This window comes from Sus scrofa, chromosome 5, assembly GCF_000003025.6.
Source record: "Sus scrofa isolate TJ Tabasco breed Duroc chromosome 5, Sscrofa11.1, whole genome shotgun sequence".
Lineage (NCBI taxonomy): Eukaryota > Metazoa > Chordata > Mammalia > Artiodactyla > Suidae > Sus > Sus scrofa.
Genome location: NC_010447.5, coordinates 43,612,396 through 43,635,688, shown reverse-complemented (window position 1 = coordinate 43,635,688; position 23,293 = coordinate 43,612,396). Strand labels below are relative to the sequence as shown.

Genomic DNA, 23,293 nt, shown 5'->3' with positions numbered 1-23,293 from the left:
TCCCTCCCTGTTGCTCTGCTCCTAACATCAGGTCCTCTGTTACCATAGCAACAATGCTGGCAGAAGTTGTATGTACTTAAAAAACTGACTGTCCAAGTATTTAGAGAATGGAGAAAATGAGAATAATCTGGAAAACATAAAGCTGAATCCCTTTCAGCAAGTGATGGGCTGGATTCCCCAAGCACCAGATTTAATTTTTATCTCCCTCTCTTCTCTGTTAGCTCCTAACAGTGAGCTTGGCAAAGAGGAAGCCCTTAGATACTATCTCAAAACAGGCACAGTTCCTGCCCCAAGATGGGCTTCAGGGAGTCCACAGCCCTTGAAGTTGATAAGTAATACATTGCATGTATTTGCATTAATACGTCTTTCTGAGATAAAAATCTAGTTTGATTTTCAATCTCAACATAATCTGTGAGCTCAAATTGCCAAAAACATGCCAAGAATCCTCCTCCCCTCAGCCTAGGCTCCCTACAGGTATTGTTTTTAGGTCAACACCACAAAGACCAAATTCTGGCTTTGTGGGATTAAAAGAAACAGCAGGAAGGGAGAGAGACTGACAGCATGGAGAAGGTACTCAGGAGGCCAGAGCTGAATGGAAAAGTTCTGAAATCTCATTTTCTCCACTTCTTCCTCCATTTGTTAATTTTAACATAGCAGTTGAAACGAGAAGTGGTTTCTCTTTTCCAAAACAACAAACTCCCTGTTTGGTGATTTATTTTAAAAGGTCATATTGAGGTAAATTTCTTATATTCTGGTTACCTGAAAGTGTATTAAGGTGTTGTTTTCAGGTGTTTTATTTGTGAGGCTCTCCCTTGTTTGTCAATTCTTCCTCCATGAAAAAATTCCATTTCTTCAAGAAGAGGATCTAAAGAGATCAGATAATTTACTCTTAATTAAAAGTTGATTTCTCATAGCAATGAGGGAGTAGAAAAATTAGGGGTTAAAGAAATGACCTCTTGGTCAAGTTTTCTATTTATCTTTGTCAACCCATAATAAAATAGAAAATAAGCCAAAAACAATATGTTCCCCCACTTCTAGAACAGAAGCTGAGATTCATAAATCAAAGCAGAGAATACTCTAGGAGTTGAGTTCTCGAAATCTCTTCCTTTGCCCCTTCACTCCTATAAAAATGGCCTGTGGAATTTTCCTCACCAGTCTATTATATATGATCTGCAGAACCGGAACTTAAAAACAAAACCAATAATAATAATAATAATAAAATTTGTATGTGCTAGATATTAGTGTCATTCGAATATATTAACTCATGCAATTATAATTCCAGGGGGAAAATCATTATAATCCTTATTTTATAGATGAGGAGAACAAAGAACAAAAAAATAGTACTTAATCATTATATCAGATTTTCTGAACTACTTAAATAAATCATGAGATAAAGATTGTGCTATGTTGCTAGGAACATAAATTGGTACAGCCACTGTGGAGTTTCCTAAAAAAACTGACAATAGAGTTGCCATAAGATCCAGCAATCCCACTCCTGGGCATACACCCAGATAAAACTATAATTCAAAAATATACATGAACCACTATGTTCATTACAGCACTATTTACAATAGCCAAGATATGGTAACAATCTAAATACCCACCAACAGAGAAATGGATAAAGAAGATGTGGTACACATATGCAATGGAATATTATTCAACCATAAAAAAGAGTGAAATAATGCCATTCGCAGCTACATGGATGGATCTAGAGAATATCATGCTAAGCCAAGTGTGTCAGAAAGAGAAAGATGGGAGTTCCCTTCGTGGCTCAGTGGTTAATGAATCCAACTAGTAACTATGAGGTTGCGAGTTTGGTCCCTGGCCTTGCTCAGTGGGTTAAGGATCTGGCGTTGCCGTGAGCTGTGGTGTAGGTTGCAGACTCAGCTTGGATCCTGCATAGCTGTGGCTCTGGTGTAGGCCGGCGGCTACAGCTCCAATTGGACCCCTAGCCTGGGAACCTCCATATACCGTGAGATCGGCCCAAGAAATGGCAAAAAGACAAAAAAAAAAATGATATCACTTATATGTGGAATATAAAATACAACACAAATGAACATGTTTATGAAACAGAAAAAGACTCATGGATATAGAGAACAGATTTGTGTTTGCCAAGGGAGGGGCAGCGGGAAGAGAAGGATTGGGTGTCTGGTGTTAGCAGATGAAAACTATTATATACAGAATAGATAAACAACAGTCTTTGTATAGCACAGGGAACTAACTATAATGGAAAAGAATATGCAAAAGATATATGCATGTGTGTGTGTATAAAACTGAATTAACACAATATTGCAATCAAATATACTTCAAAAAATTTACAAAAAAGATCATGCTATGTAAACATAAGGCACTATAAAAATGACATTGGTTACTTTATATTTCAGTTAAATTCTTAAGATTTTCTACTGTAAAGTTAACCAACATGCCAACAATAAAAGCACCTCAAATTCTCTGAGTATTAACATCCACCTTCTCAGTTAATCCGATCCAAAACCTCAAAGCCCTAAATTGCTTCTTCTTAAAGTTCACCCTCCGTAGTTAATTAGTCCTTCAACCTTGTTGATTCTGCCTTCATAAAGGCTCTTCAGTCTGTCCTCCCTTTTCTATTTTCCATGGGATTTCCTTATTTCAGGCCCCTGTTATCTCTCCCCTTGATTATTTCAAAGGCCTATGTCACTGGTCTTCCCAAATCCAGACTTTTTCCTCAATTCCATTTACTCCAGGAGCGGTCCCTCCTTAAAAAAACAGATCTAATCATCTACCCAGCACCTTCAGTAGTACTCACTACAGTCACAGGTAGCATCTTGGTTAAGACATTTGTTTAGGTCAAAGGATTTTAGACCCAGTTTTAAATCAACCATGTACTGTTTCTATGATCCAGAACAGGTTGTTTAACCTCTTTGAAGCTAAATTTCTTTAGGCATATAATATGATTATGTGATATTTGCCTGACCAACATATAGGCTATAATATTTTTTTAATGTTTGAGAAGACTCTTTGAAAACTATGAAATTTATTTCAGATATGTAGCTCTTCCCAAAGTTAACATCCAGGTTTCTTGACCTGGCATTCGAAGCCTCCAAAATCTGACCATGTGCTACATATCCAGATGACCTCGCACTACATACACACCCAGTCTCCTCTCCCCACCCCACTATCCCCCCACAATGCTCTCTAGGTCCTTCATCTATACACTTTGAAATGTCTAAATACACAGCTTCCTCTTCTCTGAATTCCTTTCCCTCCCATGGCCACTATCAGACACTTGCTCAGTATTTAAGACCAAAATTAAATCTCACCTTCTCCAAGAGTGTGTCAGCAATTCTCCAGGCAGGACTTGATCTCTCCCTCCATGGATTCACAAACCACAGAGTTACCATTTTGTGAACTTTTGCTATATGTCTGATATCATGCTAGTGCATATAGCTAATTATGGATTTAATCCTCTATGCATATAGTGCTATAATCCTCCATGCCTATGATCCTCACACTGACACTTAGAGGTAAATATTATTATATCCATTTATAGATAGTGAAACTGGGTCTTTAGAACAGTCAATACATTGGCCAAGGTTACCAAAAATATAAAGGGCAGAGCTTGACTTGGCCAAGTCTATCTTCCTTGGGAGCCGCTGATCCTAACTTCGTGTATACTCACCCATAATAACCCTTACCAGAAGCAGCCTGGAAGTAGTAAAAAACTGCATGTATCCACCTCTCTTACAAGTTTGCAATCGCCTGGATAATGAGGGAATTTTCTTTCTTAGCCTTTTGTACTACAAATGACAACTATATACCTTACATAGAGCAAGATGATCAATGAACTGGGCTGAAATGAACATATAAAACCTTTATTATTCCTCCAGTTAAAACTTTCTCTCCCAACCCTTGCTAACTCTCTCACTCTTTCTCACCCTCTTGCTCTCCCTTTTTATCTTCTTACCATCTAGTGCTAAACTAGGGTGAAAAGAGAAAATACTCACCATTTGGGATATGGATAGCAGGATGGAGGAGAAGAACCACTTGGAAATTATCATTTTCCCATCGATTTTCTGATGTTTTAATTGAAAATAAATATCCTACTGGGGTCCCAAGCCCTTCATATAATACATAAACACTTCATAACTTAACACTGGCTCTAGAGACCAAAATATTTACATTGCAAAGAATTGTTACTATTTTACATTATACCCTTAAAATGAAAAGAGCTTTATATAAAATTTCTTCTAAAACAGTAATCATACTAAGATAATTTTCCCTCTTCTACACAATAAAGAAGAAGACAGACTCACAGTTTCAAGAAACAATTTGAATTCACAGTTTTTAGAATAAAAGTTCAAAAATCCTATTTCCTTTTGAACAACAGGAGAAAAGATTTCTCAGCTGACGGAAGTAGAAAAGACACAGCTCACATTAGAAAAGATTACAGTTTAACAAAAACGACAGATAGAATTTGTGTCTATGGGTTCTCTCTGGAATGCACTCCCTTGAATGAACGAAGTGCTTCATGTAAACCTTAATAACCAATGGCAGTCTACAGAGAGACAGAACAAATTTTGATGTCTCCTTTGATATTCTAACGCAGATTCTGAAGGAAGAAAGCTGTCCAATCAGTCATAAAAAGCACTCACAAATATCTCCATTGTACCAAGTCTCAAATTAATCTTCAATATCCATTCCACAGCCTCAATAATTTTTTTTTTCCTCCTGGAAGTTTAAACTCCTATTCTAGCATGTTACTTACAAATAAAGGATCATGTACAAGAAAATATTTCCCTTTATGATTCTAGGAAACGTAGAAAAAGGGAATATGAGAGTCAAAGAATATGATTTCAGTTTTCTAAACCAATTTGAAAATCATTAAAAAGATGACAAATGTCTAGTATACAAAGTTCTAGTATATTTAGAAGGGGCCATATGAGCTCTTGTAGTTTTACAGATAAGCAAAATGAAATCACAGATATCAAACAACTGACATAAAGCCTTAGTTATTTAATGTTAAAATGTCAAAGGCCAACTGGGGTTCAGGTTCTTTATGTTTATTTCAGTGTTTTTATCAATATAAAATACCATCGATTTAGTCAGAGACTTCAGAATCATAATATCTATTTCATATACAATTAATAAATTTTAATCAGTTTTGGTGCTATCAATGACTTCTGTCCTTAAAAGTCTCAGAGAAGGATCCTGTCAAGAGTCTCAGAGAAGGAGTTCCTTTGTGGCACAGTGGATTAAGGATCCAGCATTGTCACTGCAGAGGCTTGGGTTCCTGATGTAGTGTGGGTTCAAGCCCTGGCCTGGGAACTTCCCCATGCCATGGGTGTAGCAAAAAAGGTCTCAGAAAAGTTTCAATTTAATAATAAAGGCTGATCTTCAGTGTGTTTACTAGCTGCTGGTCCCTGTGCAAAGCACATTCCATGTTTCATCTTGCTGAATCCTTAAAATAACCGTCAGAGCCATAACTCTTTTCTTACAGATGAGGTTGAAAAACTTTCTTATCTAGGCACTCAGAGTTGGAAAGGGTAGATTCAGGGCCCAAACCCGAAATGAATGCAATTAACTAATTTACACCCCATACGAATAACATAAAGTTTTGTTTATCCAGCATGTTTTCTTTTATCACGTTATCTTTTATTCACTGTGTATCTGAAGTCTGCAATCAATGATTTTCATTTGTTTGTTTTAATGGAAGTACAGTTTATGTACATTATTATAAAAGTTCCGGTATAAAATATAGTGTCACAATTTAAAAAAATTTAGTATAGTTGATTTACAATGTTCTGCTGTATAGCAAAATTACACAATTATACATACATATGTATATACATATACCCATTTTTTTCTCATAATTATCTTTCATTATGTTCCATCACAAGTGATTGGATATAGTTTCCCATGCTATAGAGCAGGACCTCATTGCTTATCTACTCCAAATGCAATAGTTTGCATCTGCTAATCCCAAACTCCCAGTCCATCCCACTTCCTCCCCTCCATCCTTGGCAACCTCAGGTCTGTTCTCCAAGTCCATGAGTTTGTTCCTGTTCTGTAGATAGGATTATTTGTGCCATATTTTATATTCTACATGCAAGTGATATCATGGTATTTGTCTCTCTCTTTCTGACTTAACGTCACTTAGTATGAGAATCTCTAGTTCCACTCACGTTGCTACAAGTGGCATTATTTTGTTCTTTTTTATGGTTGTGTAGTCTTCCATTGTGTATATGTATCACATCTTCTCAATCCATTCATCTGTTGATGGACACTGAGGTTTCCATGTATGTCTTTGCTATTGTGAATAGAGCAACAATGAATATAGGGTTGCATATATATATATACATATATATGTTTGGTTTTTTTTTTTGTCTTGTCTTTTGAGGGCCGCACCCATAGCATATGGAGGTTCCCAGGCTAGGAGTCTAATCAGAGCTATAGCTGCCAGCCTATGCCAGAGCCACAGGAATGCCAGATCCAAGCCACGACCTACACCACAGCTCATGGCGATGTTGGATCCTTAACCCTCTGAGCAAGGCCAGGGATTGAACACATAGCCTCATGGTTCCTAGTCAGATTCATTTCCACTGCACCATGACGGGAACTCCTGCATGTATATTTTTGAATGAAAGTTTTGTCTGGATATATGCCCAGGAGTGGGATTGCTGGCCATATGGTATTTCTTTTTTTTTCTTTTTTTTTTTTTTTGTCTTTTGTCTTTTTGTTGTTGTTGTTGCTATTTCTTGGGCCGCTCCCGCGGCATATGGAGGTTCCCAGGCTAGGGGTCAAATCGGAGCTGTAGCCACCGGCCTACGCCAGAGCCACAGCAACGTGAGATCCGAGCTGTGTCTGCAACCTACACCATAGCTCACGGCAACGCCGGATCCTTAACCCACTGAGCAAGGGCAGGGACCGAACCCGCAACCTCATGGTTCCTAGTCAGATTCGTTAACCACTGCGCCACGAAGGGAACTCCTGGTATTTCTATATTTAGTTTTCTGAGGTACCTCCGTACTGTTTTCCATAGTGGTTGTACCAATTTACATTCTCATCAACAGTGAGGGAAGATACACTTTTTTCCGCATCCTCTCCAGCATTTAATTTTTGATTTGTTAATGAAGGCCATTCTGACCAGTGTGAGGTGATACCTCATTGTAGTTTTGATTTGCATTTCTCTAATAATCAGTGACTTTGAGCATTTGTTCCTGTGCCTCTTGGTCATCCATGTGTCTTCTTTGGAGAAATGTCTATTTAGGTCTTATGCCCGTTTTTCAATTGTTTGTTTTTTTGCTGTTGAGTTTTATGAGTTGTTTGTATATTTTGGAAATTAACCCCTTTTTATTGCATCATTGGCAACTATTTTCTCCCATTCTATAAGTTGTCTTTTTTGCTTTGTTTGTTTTATGGTTTCCTTTGCTGTGCAAAAGCTTATCAGTTTGATTAGTCTCAATGATTTACTTTTGTTTTTATTTCTATTGCTTTGGGAGACTGACCTAAGAAAATGTTTGTACAGCTGTTGTCAGAGAATGTTTTTCCTATGTTTGCTCCTAGGAGTTTTACGGTGTCATCTCTTAAGTCTTTAAGCCATTTTGAATTTATTTTTGTGCATGGTATGAATGCATGTTCTAGTTTCATTGATTTACAGGCAACTGTCCAGTTTTCCCAGCACCACTTTGCTGAAGAGACCACCTTTTTCCCATTTCATATTCTTGCCTCCTTTGTTGAAGATTAATTGACCATAGGTGCCTAGGTTTATTTCTGGATTCTCTATTCTATGCCATTGGTCTGTATGTCTACTTTTGTACCAATACCACACTGTCTTGATTACTGTAGCTTTGTAATATTGCCTGAAGTCTGGGAGAATTATGACTCCTGCTCCCCCTTCACCCAGGATTGCTTTGGCAATTCTGTGTCTTTTATGGCGCCATATAAATTTTTGGATACCTTGTTCTAGTTCTGTGAAAAATGTCATGGTTAATTTGATAGGGACTTCAGTAAATCTGTATATTGCTTTGGGTAGTGTGGCCATTTTAAGGATATTAATTCTTCCCGTCTAGGAACATGGAATATCTTTCCATTTCTTTGAATCCTCTTTAATTTCCTTGATGAATGTTTTATAGTTCTCAGCATATTAGTCTTTTACCTCCTTGGTCATGTTTATTCCTAGGTATTTAATTTTTTGTGCTGTAATTTTAAAAGGTATTTTATTTTTATATTCATTTTCTAATATTTCATTGTTAGTATACAGAAATGTGACCAATATTTGAATGTTCATCTTGTATCCTGCTACTTTGCTGAATTCATTGATCAGTTCGAGTAGTTTTTGTGTTGAGTCCTTAGGGTATTCTGTATATAGTATCATGTCATCTGCAGAGAGTGACAATTTTATTTCTCCTCTTCCAATTTGGATACCTTTTATTTCTTTCGTTTGTCTAATTGCTATGGCTAAGACTTCCAATAATACATTGAATAAAAGTGGTTAGAGTGGGCATCCTTATCTTGTTCCAGATTTTAACAAAAGTCTTTCAGTTTTTCTCCATTGAATATTATATTGGCTGAAAGTTTGTCATAAATGGCTTTTATTATGTTAAGGTATGTTCTGTCTATAACCACTTTGGTAAGAGTTTTGATCATAAATGGATATTGGACTTTGTCAAATGATTTTTCTGCATCTATTGAGATGATCATGTGATTTTTGACTTTTCTTTTGTTAATGTGGTATATGAAGTTGATTGATTTGCATATGTTGAACCATCCTTGTGAACCTAGGATGAATCCCACTTGGTCATGATGTACAATCTTTTTTATATGTTGTTGGATTCGGTTGGCTAAAATTTTGTTGAGAATTTTTGCATCTATATTCATCAAAGATATTGGCTTATAATTTTCTTTTTTGGTAGTATCTTCATCTGGTTTTGGTATCAGGGTGATTGTGGCTTCATAGAATGTCTTTGGAAGTGTTCCTTCATCCTCAACATTTTGGAAAAGTTTAAGAAGGATTGGTATAAGTTCTCTGTATGTTTGGTAGAATTCACCTGTGAAGCCATCTGGTCCTGGACTTTTGTTTGTAGGGAGTGTTTTTATTACATATTTAATTTCATTTCTAGTGATCAGTCTGTTCAATTGATTTATTTCTTCTTGAGTTAGTTTTGGTGGGCTCTGTGTCTCTAGAAAGTTGTCCATTTCTTCCAGGTTGTCAAATTTGTTGGCATATAATTGTTCATGCTATTCTCTCTCTCTCTCGCTCTTTTTTTTTTTTTTTTGCATTTTTGCAGTATCTATTGAGAGTTCTCCTTTTTCACTTCTTATATGGTTAATTTGTGTTCTTTCTCTCCACTTCTTAGTGAGTCTGGCCAGAAGATTGTCAATTTTGTTTACCTTTTCAAAGAACCAGCTCTTGGTTTTATTTTTTTCTATTATTTTTTGAATCTCTATTTTTTTTTTTTAATGGCCACACTTAACGGCATATGGAAGTTTCCAGGCTAGGGATTGAACTGGAGCTACAGCTGATGGCTTATGCCACAGCCACAGCAATGCCAGATCCTAGCCACATCTGTAACCTATACCACAGCTCACAGCAACACCAGATCCTTGACCCACTGAACGAGGCCAGGGATCGAATTTGCATCTTCATGGATCCTAGCTAGATTTATTTCCAGTGAGCCACAATAGGAATTCCTGAATCTCTATTTTGTTGATTTCCCCTCTGATCTTTATGATTTCCTTCCTTCTGCTGACTTTAGGTTTTATTTGTTTTTCTTTTTTCTGATTCTTTTAGGTGGTAGGTTAAGTCTTTAATTTGAGATTTTTCTTCTTTATTGAGGAAGGTCTTTATCACTATGAACTTCCTCTAAGAACTGCTTTTGTGGCATCCCCTCGATTCTGAATTGTTGTGTTTTCATTATTATTTGTATCAAGGTATATTTTAATTTCCCTGTTTGACCCATTGGTTTTTTAGCAGCATGTTCTTTAGCCTCCATGTAGTCAGTTTTTTTTCATTTCTTTCCCTGTGGTTGATTTCTAGTTTCATGCCATTGTGGTCAGAGAAGATGCTTGAAATATTTTCTATACTCTTAAATTTGTTGAGGTTAGTTTGGGGCTCCAATATGTGGTCAATCCATGAGAATGTTCCACGTGCACTTGAAAATGCATAATCCGGTTATTTTGGATATATGTCCTGAAAATATCAATTATGTCTAAATGTTTTATTGTGTCAGGATCACTGTTGCCTTACAGATTTTCTGCCTAGAGGATATGTCATTGATGTGAGTGGGGTTTAAAATCTCCTACTATAATTGTATTTGCATCAATTTATCCTTCTATATCTGTTAGTATTTGTTGTGTGTATTTGGGTGCTCCTATATTACGGGCATATATATCAATGAATGTAATATCCTTTTTTTGAATTGATCCTTTTATCATTAAAAACTATCCTTCTCTGTCTTTATGGCCTTTGTTTTAAAGTCTATATGTTTTCTGATATGAGTATTGCAACTCCTGCTTTCCTCTTTTCCATTCATATGAAATATCTTTTTCCATCCCCTCACTTTCTGTTTATATGTTTGCCCTAAGGTGCATCTCTTGCAGGCAGCCTATTGTAGGCTCCTGTGTTTTTAATCCAATCTGCCACTCTATGTCTTTTGACTGGAGCATTCAGTCCATTGACATTTAAGGTAATTATTAATAAATATGTATTTATTGCCATTTTAAACCTTGTTTTCTAGTAGGTTCTCTTTCCCCTTTGTTCCTTTCTTTTTTTGGTTCAATGATTTCCATTTGTTTTATGCTTGTGTCCTCTTCTTTTTAGTTTTTATGAATGTATTGTTTGGTTTTGACTTGCGTTTGCCCTGTTTTTTCAAGTCTGTTAACCCCTTCCTGTAGCTGCTTGCTTCAGTCTGATAGTCATATAGGCTCAAACACATTCTAAAAAAAAAAAAAGAGTCTAGATTTTCTTACTTCCCTTCCCCAAATTTCATGATTTTGATGTCCTTTTTTTTAAACATCTTCATGTTTATCTTGTTGCTGTTCCTTGTGCTTACCTTCACTTTTACAAATAGCTTTTTTTTTTTTCTTTTAGATCTGTATACTGGCTTAATTAAGTGATTACTTTCCATTCCCCCAGCCTATGTCTTCTTACTTCTTTCCTATTCCTTCCTATTTATGTGATTTTTTTGTCTTTTTTTTAAAAAAAAGGGCTGCACCAATGGCATATAGAAGTTCCCAGGCTAGGGTCAAATCAGAGCTTCAGCTACCAGCCTGGCTGCAGCCACAGCAACTCAGGATCTGAGCTATGTCTGCAACCTACACTGCAGCTCACAGGAATTCCAGATCCTTAACCCAATTAGCGAGGCCAGGGATCAAACCTGCATCCTCATGTATATTAGTCAGGTTTATTATCTCTGAGCCGCAATAGGAATTCCCTTCTTTTCCATTTACTGGAGACTGTTCATTATTTCTTTTAGAATGGGTTTAGTTTAAGTTTTTGTTCTTGGAGAAATACTTTATTTCTTCTATTTTAAATGATATTCTTTCTGGTAGAGTATTCCAGGCTGAAAAAATTTTCTTTTTAGAACTTTGAATATATCTTGCCCCTCTCTTCTGGATTGTAGTGTTTCTGTAGAGAAATCAGCTGAGAGCCTTATAGGCATTCCCTGCTAATTCACTCTTTGTTTTTCTCTTGCTGCCTTTAGAACTTCTCCTTATCTTTAACTTTTGCCATTTTTATTTTAATATGTCTTTTTGTAAGTCTATTTGAGTTCAACTTGTTTGGAGCCTACCATGCTTCCTATATCTTGATATCTGTTTCCTTTATATTTGGGAAGTTTTTGGCCATAATTTCTTCAAATATATGTTCAGTCTACTTTTCTTTTTCTTTACCTTCTGGAATCCCTATTATATATGCATAAAATGGCCAGCTATATATGATCCCATAAATCTCTTATACTGCATTCATATTTTTCATTTGATTTTCTGTCTGCTGTCCTGATTGTATGATTTTGATGATTCTATCTTCCAAGTCACTTATTCTTTCCACTGAATTATTCATTCTGCTCTTCAATTCCTTTAACTCAGCTTGCATCTTTGCAATGAATTTTCTAATTTTTCTTGTCTCCTCTCTGTTTGCTCCCTCGGGAGAGTTCTCCTGTTCTTTTAACTGGGAATGGTTCCTGAGCTTTTTCATTTTTTCATATTTTTCTTATTCCTAAAGGCAAAACAACTGCATTAGTCTTGTAGGGCTATTTGTATGTGAGTGCCCCTGGGTAGTTTGTGAGGGCTTACTGTGTGTGTGTGTGTGTGTGTGTGTGTGTGTGTGTGTGTGTGTGTGTGTGTGTGTGTAAGGGCTGCTTTGGGTTTGGATGCATGCTCTCCCTTTTCTAAGTGTGGTAGGCTGTTATCCCCTTGATAGGGGGTGTGCTGGTATATAGCCTGTTGATGCTTCCTGGAAGATGGAGGCAATGGACTGGGTTGTTGGGTCCTTGATAGTGGGAAAGACCCATGGGGAGGTGGCTCATGCTGCCCCTGTTTGCCCCCACCACCTGGCCCATGCAAGAGGTGCCCTGCCACCTGTAGCCTGTGTAAGAGGTGTCCTGTGGACCGAGAGCCCACTCATGTGCAGAGAAAGATATTCCTATGGCAATACTGCTCCTCCTCTTCTTGCCCTCCCCAGCAGTGGCATCTTCCTTCTCCTGCAGGCCCAGGCCTCCTACTTTACTCCCTCAGCTGTGGCACTCTGCTTTCCAGCCATGTTGCACTGCTCCTTAGCCCCTCAGCTTCTCTCCACACAATCAACCCTAGTCCTTTCCCCAGAACTTACCTCCAGAGCCTGATTCTCATTGCACAATCCATGCCTAGCATCTCAGGCTGTGGCGTTTGGGGGAATGGTACTGATGGCCTGTGTGGCTCTCTCTCTACTTTGCCCTCTTCAGTCCAGCTGCTATGCTTTTCTCCAGGGCTTTGAGAGTCCCTCTCCATCTTGGCTGATCTCCCAGTCAGTGAGGTGGGCTCCCAGTTTGTGGATTCCTTTCCTTTTTCAGAGCTCCCTCTCAGGAGTGCTGTTCCTGTCCTGATTCCTTTTTCTTCTCTTCTCTCTCTCTCCTTTGTTTCCCCCCTTGTGTTAAACTACAGCTAATTATGTGGAGGGTTTCTTTTTCTTTTTGGAGATTTAAGGTCTTCTGCCAGTGTTCAGCAGATGTTCTCTGTGAACTCATCTCCATGTAGATGTGTTTTTTTGATGTGTTTGTGGGAGAAAGCTAGTGCCACATCTTACTCCCTTACCATCTTGATCCCATTCCTGATTCACAATTTTTAAAGGTTATACTCCATGTAAAGGTACAGTAAAATATTGGCTATATTCCATGTGCTATACACTATATCCTTATATCTTATTTTATACATAATAATGTGTATCTCTTAATCCCCTTACCTATATTGCTCCTCCCCACTTCCCTTTCCCTACCAGTAACCACTAGTTTTTTGTATTTTTTATATTGCATATATAATTGATATTATACAGCATTTGTCTTTCTCTATCTGACTTATGTCACTTAATGGGATACCCTCTGAAACCATCCATGTTGTTGCAAATCAACAACATCATTCATGTATCTTTGGTATCTTCTTAAATTAGAATCATTCCTGACAAAGGGTTGGTACAAAATAAATGTTCATCCAGAAAAGAATGAATGTAGGCAGTATGCAGTCCTGAAGCGCCTTCTACAAAATATTTTTAAACATGAATATACTATTGGGTACTGAAAAGTAAAAGGGAATCCCATGTAGAACAGGCTTATTCAGAAACCCTAAGTGAAAACAGCTGATCCCAGAAAGAGGGTAACACAGCTGAGAGGGTAAACCCTAGACCAGCCAATTCTGTGTTTGCAATTGGATGAGTAACATAGTCTGGGGCTGTATCTCTACTCTCAGACATCTCAGATTTAAAGCAGAGGAAAAGAAGCCTCACTTAAGCCTTTAGCCCAAACCAATTTCATCAATGCAGCTTTGAGGAGAGGGCCCCGAAAACCAGGGATATTTCAGGTGTTCTGAAGTCCAGTTCGCTTTGTTCTTTATATTTACCTTTGTTAGCCAAAAATCCCACCTAGGGGAAGACTAAGCAGAAGGGTAAAGAAGTATCCACCTTCTTATGATTCCTCCTAAAACCCAGAAACACCCAAACATTCATCAGCAGATAAATAAACAAATTGTAGGGTATTTCCAAACTCAGCAATAAGAGGAAATAACTACTGTTACCACCACATGGATGAATCTCCAAGTAACTACTGATTACAAAAAGCTAGACGCTGAAGCATATACCCTGTTATGATTCCACCTATTTTATTTTATTTTATTTTTATTTTATTTTTGTCTTTTTGCCATTTCTTGGGCCGCTCCCGCAGCACATGGAGGTTTCCAGGCTAGGGATCTAATCGGAGCTACAGCTGCCAGCCTACGCCAGAGCCACAGCAATGCGGGATCCGAGCTGCATCTGAGACCTACGCCACAGCTCATGGCAATGCCGGATCATTAACCCACTGAGCATAGGCAGGGATCGAACTGCAACCTCATGGTTCCTAGTCGGATTCATTAACCACTGCGCCATGACGGGAACTCCGATTCCACCTATTTTAAATACTTGAAAAGACAGGTCTCATCTATAGTGAGAGAAAGCAGATCAGTGTTTGCCAGAACAGCAAGTGGATAGAAGACTGACTAGGAAGGGACACAACTCACTTTGTGGGGTGATGGAAGTATGAGGAATTCTTTGGGCATTGGTAAAAAAGTTCTACTTAATTTTGGTCCTGGTTACATGGTATATACTTTGGCCAAAATTCATAGAAATGTATGCTTAAGATGGGTGAATTGTTACTTGGGATTTTGGGCTGGATCTTGGGCCAGAGAAAGGACATTAGTAGGAATAGTGGCAAGTTTTGAATAAGATTTGCCTATTAGCTAATAGCATTGTATCAATATTAATTTCCTAGTTGGTACAATTTCTTTTTCATTTTTTTCTCTAAGTTTAATTAATTTCAAAATAAAGAGTTTTTAAAAAACTAAAGTCCATGTGTTTCTTGAACAGAGTTCATGCAGAGGCCAAGAAAGACATTTTGCAGCCTCAGCTTCCCACAGACCATAGCTTGTCCTCAAATAAATCACCTCATAGTTAAGGTCAAAGTCCTTGGGCAGAGTAGGTGGCCCTGGTAAAACATGGCACAATTTAAAGTGTATAAATTGGGTTGATACAAAAGAAAACAAATCTTTTTTTTAGGCCAAGCAAACTCATCCAAAGAACAGGTCACTTTCCTCTTCCTGCTCTCAAGGTGGCTTTAAGATATTGAAGATTTGATTATCATTGCAGATGGGGCCAGCAGGTGGAGAAAAAGTCATTCTCTGCACAGTCTTGACAACACCTCCTGGGCATATCTTAACCTGAGTCCCAGTTGGTTACAGTGGCCAAAGACAAAAGGGCATGGAGAGGGCAGAGATGCCTGGACAAAGCGTTCTGTGGGTCTTCACCTGTACTTCAGATTATCTTTACTTTGAGGACAAAGAATTGTTTTATGTTTAAAATAGCCTGTAGATTTTAAGACTTCCATTCTAAAATATTTGATGTGTATTTCTTTTGATATTTTATTTTGAATTTTCACTCACACAGAAAGCTAGCTCCTTAGGAGAGTGCCATATAAAAAATAAATAAAATAAAAAAAATAAAACATTTTGGAGTAGAAAGAAGAACCATATTGACCTCACCACCGAACATTTAAGATATACATACAAACATTCGTGTCTGATTAATACATCTATCAGTAATGCAGAAGCAATGCACGTAGCGTAATCATGGTTTATGTAAAATAATATGCTTCTTTTCGTTACATAATTTGTGATACTTCCTATTTCCTCCATAGATCTATTAAGTCTATGTTGAAGACATAGAAAGGAAGTTTATGTTGGAAAGCTGCCTAAAATCTAGAAATTCTCATCTATTTTATTATGCAATATATTTTGCATAATTGCTTTTAACTTAACATTTCTAATCAAATCAACCAAAGTATAATATATTTCCAATGTAAAAATCAGAATTCAGTGGAAAATTCCCCAGTTTTCCGGCTATAATGTTCTATATCTATGATGTATCCTGAGAATGAGGAAGTCTGTCTGCAGAGCCCTACCCTTGACCCTGGTCTTCAGGTGGTTGGATGTGGGAGCAAACAGTAACTACACGGCCACATAGCCTGAGGGCACACACTAAAATATAAATCTGGATAAAAACAAACAACAAAGGCCAAATTTATCCCTCAATCTATCCTTATCAGAAATTGCTTTTGGGTTTTTTTTTTAATGCAGACATTATCTCTAGATTTCCAGATGACTTACATGTTGAAGGACCCAAGTGATCTTCACTCTAACCACATGGCAGATATTATCCCATTCTCTACTGAAAAATAGAGAGTGGTCATGCAACCCAAAGTTACATGGTACACAAACAGTAGATTAACATGTCACTCTGGTCTAGTTGATCCCACAATCCAAGCCTTTATCTATGGAAATGGTCTGTCTCTTTCTAGCCCCTATTAAGTAACTACAAACTGGTCCAAGCTATTCACTCACTGGCTTGCCTAATGATGGCTGTGTTCTGATCTTAAAATATTTTAATCAGGACTCTTTCAGAAAACTTTTTAGTTTTTTTCTTTTTCTTTTTTTTTTGGAGAATAGTTACAATATTGTGTTAGTCTCATATGCATAGTAAAGTTACTTGATATACATACACATCCTTGTCTTGTTCAAGAATTTAGCAGGAAGGCTTTCAATTTTTCATCACTGAGTATTACATTGGCTGTAGATCTATCATAAATGGATTTTATTGTTTTGAGATGTGTTCCCTTTATATCCACTTTGGCAAGAGCTTTTATCATGATTGGACATTGAATTTTATCAAATGCTTTTTCTGCATCTATTGCAATGATTATGTAGTGTTTGTTTTTTCTTTTATTGTGGTGTGTCGCATTGATTGATTTGTGTATGTTGAACCATCCTTGTGATCCTGGATTTAATCCAACTTGATTGTAGTGTATGATCCTTTTTATGTATTGTTGGATTTGGTTTGCTAACATTTTGTTGAGAATTTTTGCATCTATATTCATCAAAGATATTGGCCCATAATTATTTTTTTTGGTAGAGTCATTGTCTGGTTTTGGTATCAGGGTGATTGTTACTTCATAGAATGAATTTGGGAGTGTTCCCTCATCTTCAATCTTCTGGAAGATTTTGAGAAGGATACGTGTACATTCTGTTTGTTTGGTAAAATTCTCTAATAAAGCCATCCAGTCCTGAACATTTGTTTGCAAGGAGTTGTTAGTTTTTAATTACAGATTCTATTTCACTTCTAGTAATTAGTCTGTTCAAAATATGTTTCCCCTTGATTCAGTTTTGGAAGGCTCTATGTTTCTAAAAACTTGTCCATTTCTTCTAGGTTGTTCATTTTGTTGGCATACAACTGTTCAAAATATTTTCTTTTTTTTTTCCAAAATATTTTCTTATGGTATTTTGTATTTCTATGGTGTTGGTTTTTATTTATTCTCTTTCATTTCTAATTTTGTGTATTTGAGTCTTTTCTCTTTTCTTCTTGGTGAGGCTGGCCAGTGATTTCTTGAATTTGTTTATCCTTAAAAAACAAAACAAAATAGCTCTTGATTTTATAGAATTTTTCTATTTTTTAATCTCTAGTTTATTTATTTCATCTCTGATCTTTATTATTTACTACCTTTTTCTGACTTTAGGTTTTATTGGCGCTTCTTTTTTTTCAAATTATTTTAGGTGGTAGGTTTATTTGTGATTTTTCTTGCTTTATGAAGAAGGCCTCTATTGCTAACTTCCTAATTAGGACTGCTTTTGATGCATCACATAAATTTTTATGGTTGTGTTTTCATTGTCATTTCTTTGAGATTTTTTTTTAAAATTTCTTCTTAGATTTCTTCATTGGTCTATTGATTTTTTGGTAGCATGTTTAGTCTCCATGTAATCATTTTTTCTCATTTCCCTTTGTGTAGTTGATTTCTAGTTTCATGGTATCATTGTCAGAAAGGATGCTTGAAATTATTTCTATACTCTTAAATTTGTTGAGGCTTGTTTTATGTACTAACATGTGGTCTATCATAGAGACTGTTCCATGTGCACTGGACAAGAATATGTATTGTGGTGTGTTTTTTGTTATTGTTATTATTGTAATGCCCTGTCCATATCAATTAAGTCTAACTGGTCTATTGTGTCATTTAAGATCACTGTTGCTTATTATTTTCTGCCTGGAAGATCAGTCCATTAATATCAGTGGTTTGGTGAAATCTGCTATTATTGTATTTCTGTCAATTTCTCCCTTAATGTGTGTTAATATTTTTTTATACATTTAGGTGCTCCTGTATTGGCTGCATATATGTTAACACGTGTGAGATCCTCTTTTTATATTGATCATTTTATCATTATGTAATGTCCATTTTTGTTTCTCTTTATGGCTTTTGTTTTAAAGTCTATTTTGTCTGATATGAATATTGCTATCCCCACTTTGTTGTCATTTCCACTTCCAGAAATATCTTTTTCCATCCTTTCACTTTTAATCTTATGTGCTTTTCACCTTAAGGTGGGTTACTTGTAGTCAGAATATTGTAGGTTCTTTTTTTATTATCCAATGTGCTATTCTATGTCTTTTGATTTGAGCTTTTAGCCCATTGACATTAAAGTAATTATTGATAAGTGTGTATTTATTGCCATTTTGTACCTTATTTTCCAGTTGATTTTGTATTTCTTCTTTGTTCCTTTCTTCTCTTTTGTTTTTCATTTTGTAGTGTGAAGGTTTTCTTCTTATTAACCTGCTTAAATTCCTTTCTTTTTTAGTTTTTTGAATCTAATGTATGTTTTTGATTTGTGGTTACCCTGGTTTTTAAGAATGTTAACCCATAACTATATCTACTTGCTGTAGACTGGTAGTTACATATGCTCAAACACATTTTAAAAGAGTTACATTTTCTTTCTCCCTCCCCTAGATTTTGTGATTTTTTTGGTGTCCTATTTTACATCTTCATGTTTATCCTTTTGCTGTTCATTGTAGTTATAGTCAGTTTCACAGGTCTTTTGACTGTTTTTTAATCTATGTAATGGCTTATTAAAGAGATCTTCATTCCTTTTATACATTTGTCTTTCCTATTGTGATTTCTACTTACCTATAGAAGACTTTTTAATATTTCTTTTCAGATAGGTTTAATGTGCTATATTCTTTTAGTTGTTGCTTTTATGAGAATTTTTTAAAATGTCTCTTTCTATTCTAATTGATAATCTCACTGAGTAGAGTATCCAAGTTTGCAGGTTTTTTCCTTTTCAGGACTTTGAATATATCTTGCCACTTCCTTCTGGCCTGCAAAATTTATTTAGGGAAATCAGCTTTAAAGCCTTATGGGGAATTAATTGTAACTGATTCTTTGTTTTTCTCTTGCTGCCTTTAGAATTCTCTTTTTATCTCTAAAGTTTGCCATTTTAATCATGATGTGTCTTGGAGTAGGTGTATTTGGGTTCATCTTGTTTGAGACTCTCTGTACTTCCCTGTCTACATCTGGATATCTATTTCCTTCTTTACATTTCAGCCGTAATTTCTTCAAACATGTTTTCAATCTTCTTTTCTCTTTCTTCCCCTTATGAGATTCCTCGTATTCATAATTTGGCATGCTTTATATTATCCCATAAATCTTATATGTTACTTTGATGTTTTTATTTATCTTTCTGTCTGCTGTTATGATTGGGTGATTTCCATTATTCTGTCTCTCAGATCACTTCTTCCTTCCTCTGCATTATTTAGTTTGCTATTTATTGCCTTTAGCTCTGTTTTCATCTCAGCAACCCTATTGTATAATTTCTATTGGCTCCTCATTATAGTGTCTACTTCCTTTTTAGAATCATCTGCATTTCTATCAATAGACTTCTTCATTCCTTCAGCATTTTTATTACCTCTCTATTGAACTCAGGGTCTGCTAGACTAGAGAGGTCTGTTTCACTGTTCCTTCATTCTTTTAATTTTAAGTGGTTCCTCTGCTTTTTCATTTTACTTGTATTTCTCTGAATCTCTGAATTTAGGAAAAATAGTTATTTTCTCTAGGTCTTGAAGGGTTGTGTTTATGTGGGAACAACACTGTGTAGACTCTGTGAGTCCTATATTTTTGTATGAGGGTTGTTTTTGTTAAGGATATTCACCACATCTCTCTTCAGGATGTGCTGGCCCTTGTCCCTTTGATAGAGAGTGTATTTGGTGTTATGGTGAGCAGAGTCTGCACTGGGTATTTTATGGGGCCTCCTCTTTGCCCCATGTCACAGCCCTGTCAGGGGTAAGGTCTACCCCCCGATTTGTTGAAGTAGAAACTCCCAGATCCAGATCTAAGCTGCAGTGTGAGGTAGGTGAGACTGGAGTCCTCCCTCTGGGAAAGGAGCCATGCATGTTCTTCCCCAGAGCTGTCCAATGGGGCATATGACTCAGTGATACTACCTGTCATCAGGTGTGCATGCCCACAAAGATCACTGTTGCTGTCACTGCCTTCAGGGGCCACCTCTGTGGGGGCACTGGTCATTGGGACAGATGTCCCTCAGAAAAGTGTGTGTGCTCACAAAGCCACCAGTGTGGAAACCTGCTGAAGCCTGCCCCTGTGCCTTCTGGGAGCATGCTGATGATGAGGCTGCTATGGTGGACTAGCATACTCTGTCTAGTGTGCACCCCCACTCACATCCTGGGCCACATTCCATACCCTTTGGTTTGTCTATGAAGAGCCAAAAATAAGTCCTCTACCCAAGTTTGTTTTCTCAAGCCTGAGTTTCAGCACTCAGTTGCTGCAAACACCAGCAGGTATGCATCTCAGGCTGGGAAGTGCAGGGACTTGGCAAGGACTATTTTTGCTGGTCTCTCTCTCTACACTGAGGGGGCCACAGGCCAGCTTCTACACTCTCCACTTGAGCCTCTGAAGCTCCCTCTCTGTCCCAGAGGGCCTTCCATCCAGTGAAGGAAGTTCCCAGGGCAACGGAAATTTTCTTTCACATCTCCCTCCAAGGGGCTCAGGTCCAACCCCAATTCCTCTTCTGCACCCCTTTCCCTTTGTTCTACCCAGTGACATGGGGCTATTTCTTGAAGCTTTGTTGTATGAGATGTTCTGAAAGCTTTCAGTAGGTATTCTGTGAGAACTCTTCCACATGCAATTGTATACTTAATGTATTTGTGGGAGTGGGCGAGCTTCACATCCCTCTACTCTGCCATCTTGATCTCACTCCCCACCTTTTTAGTTTTAATTCTGCTAGTTTAGGCAAGTTCTCAAACATCCTGGGCCTTCATTTCCAGAATGATCTCTAATGCTTCTTCTCATTCAAAGTTCTCAGAATTCTGATAATTTCCTCTTTACTGAATGGAAAAGGACAAGCATTTTTTTAAAAAAAAAAAACTATTGTAATTCAACTATTAACATTTTCCTTGGTAATTCAGCTTTTATACTGAGCTCAGACCACTACAGTGCAGCAGTGCAAGGGTGCCCAGCTGAAGTGACAAATGTGGGCAGAAGATTAAATTAGTCCTGGGAAAGCTTACATACTAATGCACAAAAGTTGCCCTCTGCCCACCAATCAGGGTCTCTGTACCCACACTTTAATCTAAGGCACACACAGGTACACCAACTCTACTATTATTTAACACTTAAATAATAATAGGACCTAAGCTTCATATTACTAATGACTTCATGGAGACTTATTTTACCTAATGTTTCCATTTTGTTTGCAACCAATTTCATTTTCTCACTAATGTGCTACCACATTGTTGCTGTATTTCCATTCACCAAAACATATATAAATTAATGCTTGAATAAAAAAGTCATTTAATTTTTCTAGCTACTTAGGAGCAGTGGGTGTTTCTATCCCAGCCCAGGGTTTTTCTTAGTAAGCATTAATTCATCCAACTGAATTTATGGAAAAAAAAGTTCCATTCTTACCCTATCTTCCAAAAGAATTTTTGGCTAAATCCAAACTAATGCCCAAACCAAATTTCCTATGAAAAATTTCCACCATAAAGTTGTAGTTTCTAAAATTGTGCAAGTGAGACTAAATTTATATCCTCCAACAAATGAGCACAAAGCGAAAGAATCAAGCAATAAAGACTATCCAAAAGAGAAGAACTAACGTTTTTTTCATGTCCTGAACTTGTTTTTGAGATCCACAATTCATCTACTGTCTATAAAAAGTGTATAAAATGCATGTGTTTCTCCTGTGAAAAATAAATACTAACTGGTTTCAGCTTATTCACTCTGAAAATAGAATAACTAGAATTTTCTCATCTACACTTTATTGCTGTTGAACAAATTCTTTCAGCATATTGAAATCAGCCAATATAACATACTTTACACTTAGCAAGAAAAAATGATAGAAGTGGGAAAAATGAAAGTTTAATAACTTCTAAGACTATTTGGAATAAACTATTATGTACAATCCAATAAGTTTTAAGGCTTTTACTTAGTGAACCAAAAATCTGCTTGATTACTTACACTAAAGTTTAATATTTTAAGAGGTGAACTCAAATATAACATACATTATGGGCTAAAATGTGTTTACCATTAATTTTATTTAAAAAAAAATTTTTATTTAACATTTAAACTTCATTTATTTATTTTTAATTGTTATTTCCCCATTTTTTTCTCCTACTGTACGGCATGGTGACCCAGTTACATATACATGTACACATTCTATTTTCTCACATTATCATGCTCCATCAGAAGTGACTAGACATTGTTCTCAGTGCTACACAGCAGGATCTCATTGCTAATCCATTCCAAAGGCAATAGTTTGCATCTATTAACCCCAAGCTCCCATCCACCCCACTCCCTCCCCCTTGGCAACCACAAGTCTATTTTCCAAGTCCATGATTTTCTTTTCTGTGGAAAGTTTCATTTGTGCCTTATATCAGATTCCAGATATAAATGGTATCATATGGTACTTGTCTTTCTCTTTCTGACTTACTTCACTCAGGATGAGAGTCTCTAGTTCCATCCAGGTTGCTGCAAATGGCATTATCTTGTTCTTTTTTATGGCTGAGTAGCATTCCATTGTGTATGTGTATCACATCTTCCTAATCCAGTCATCTGTTGATGGACATTTGAGTTGTTTCCATATCTTGGCTATTGTGAATAGTTCTGCAATGAACATGTGTCTTTTTTAAAGAAAGTTTTGTCTGGATATATGCCCAAGAGTGAGATTGCTGGATCATATGGTAGTTCTATGTATTTTTACAATTAATTTTAATTAT

At 36.8% G+C, this 23,293-nt stretch overlaps 1 long non-coding RNA gene across 1 annotated transcript in view; it reads right to left on the bottom strand.

Annotated features, from left to right (window-relative positions):
* The window catches only part of LOC110260717, a 62,277-nt gene continuing 39,289 nt past the window's right edge, over positions 306–23,293 (bottom strand). Inside the window, exon 4 of the long non-coding RNA XR_002344060.1 lies at positions 306–865. This is a non-coding gene — a long non-coding RNA (uncharacterized LOC110260717). The remainder of the gene's footprint in view (positions 866–23,293) is intronic.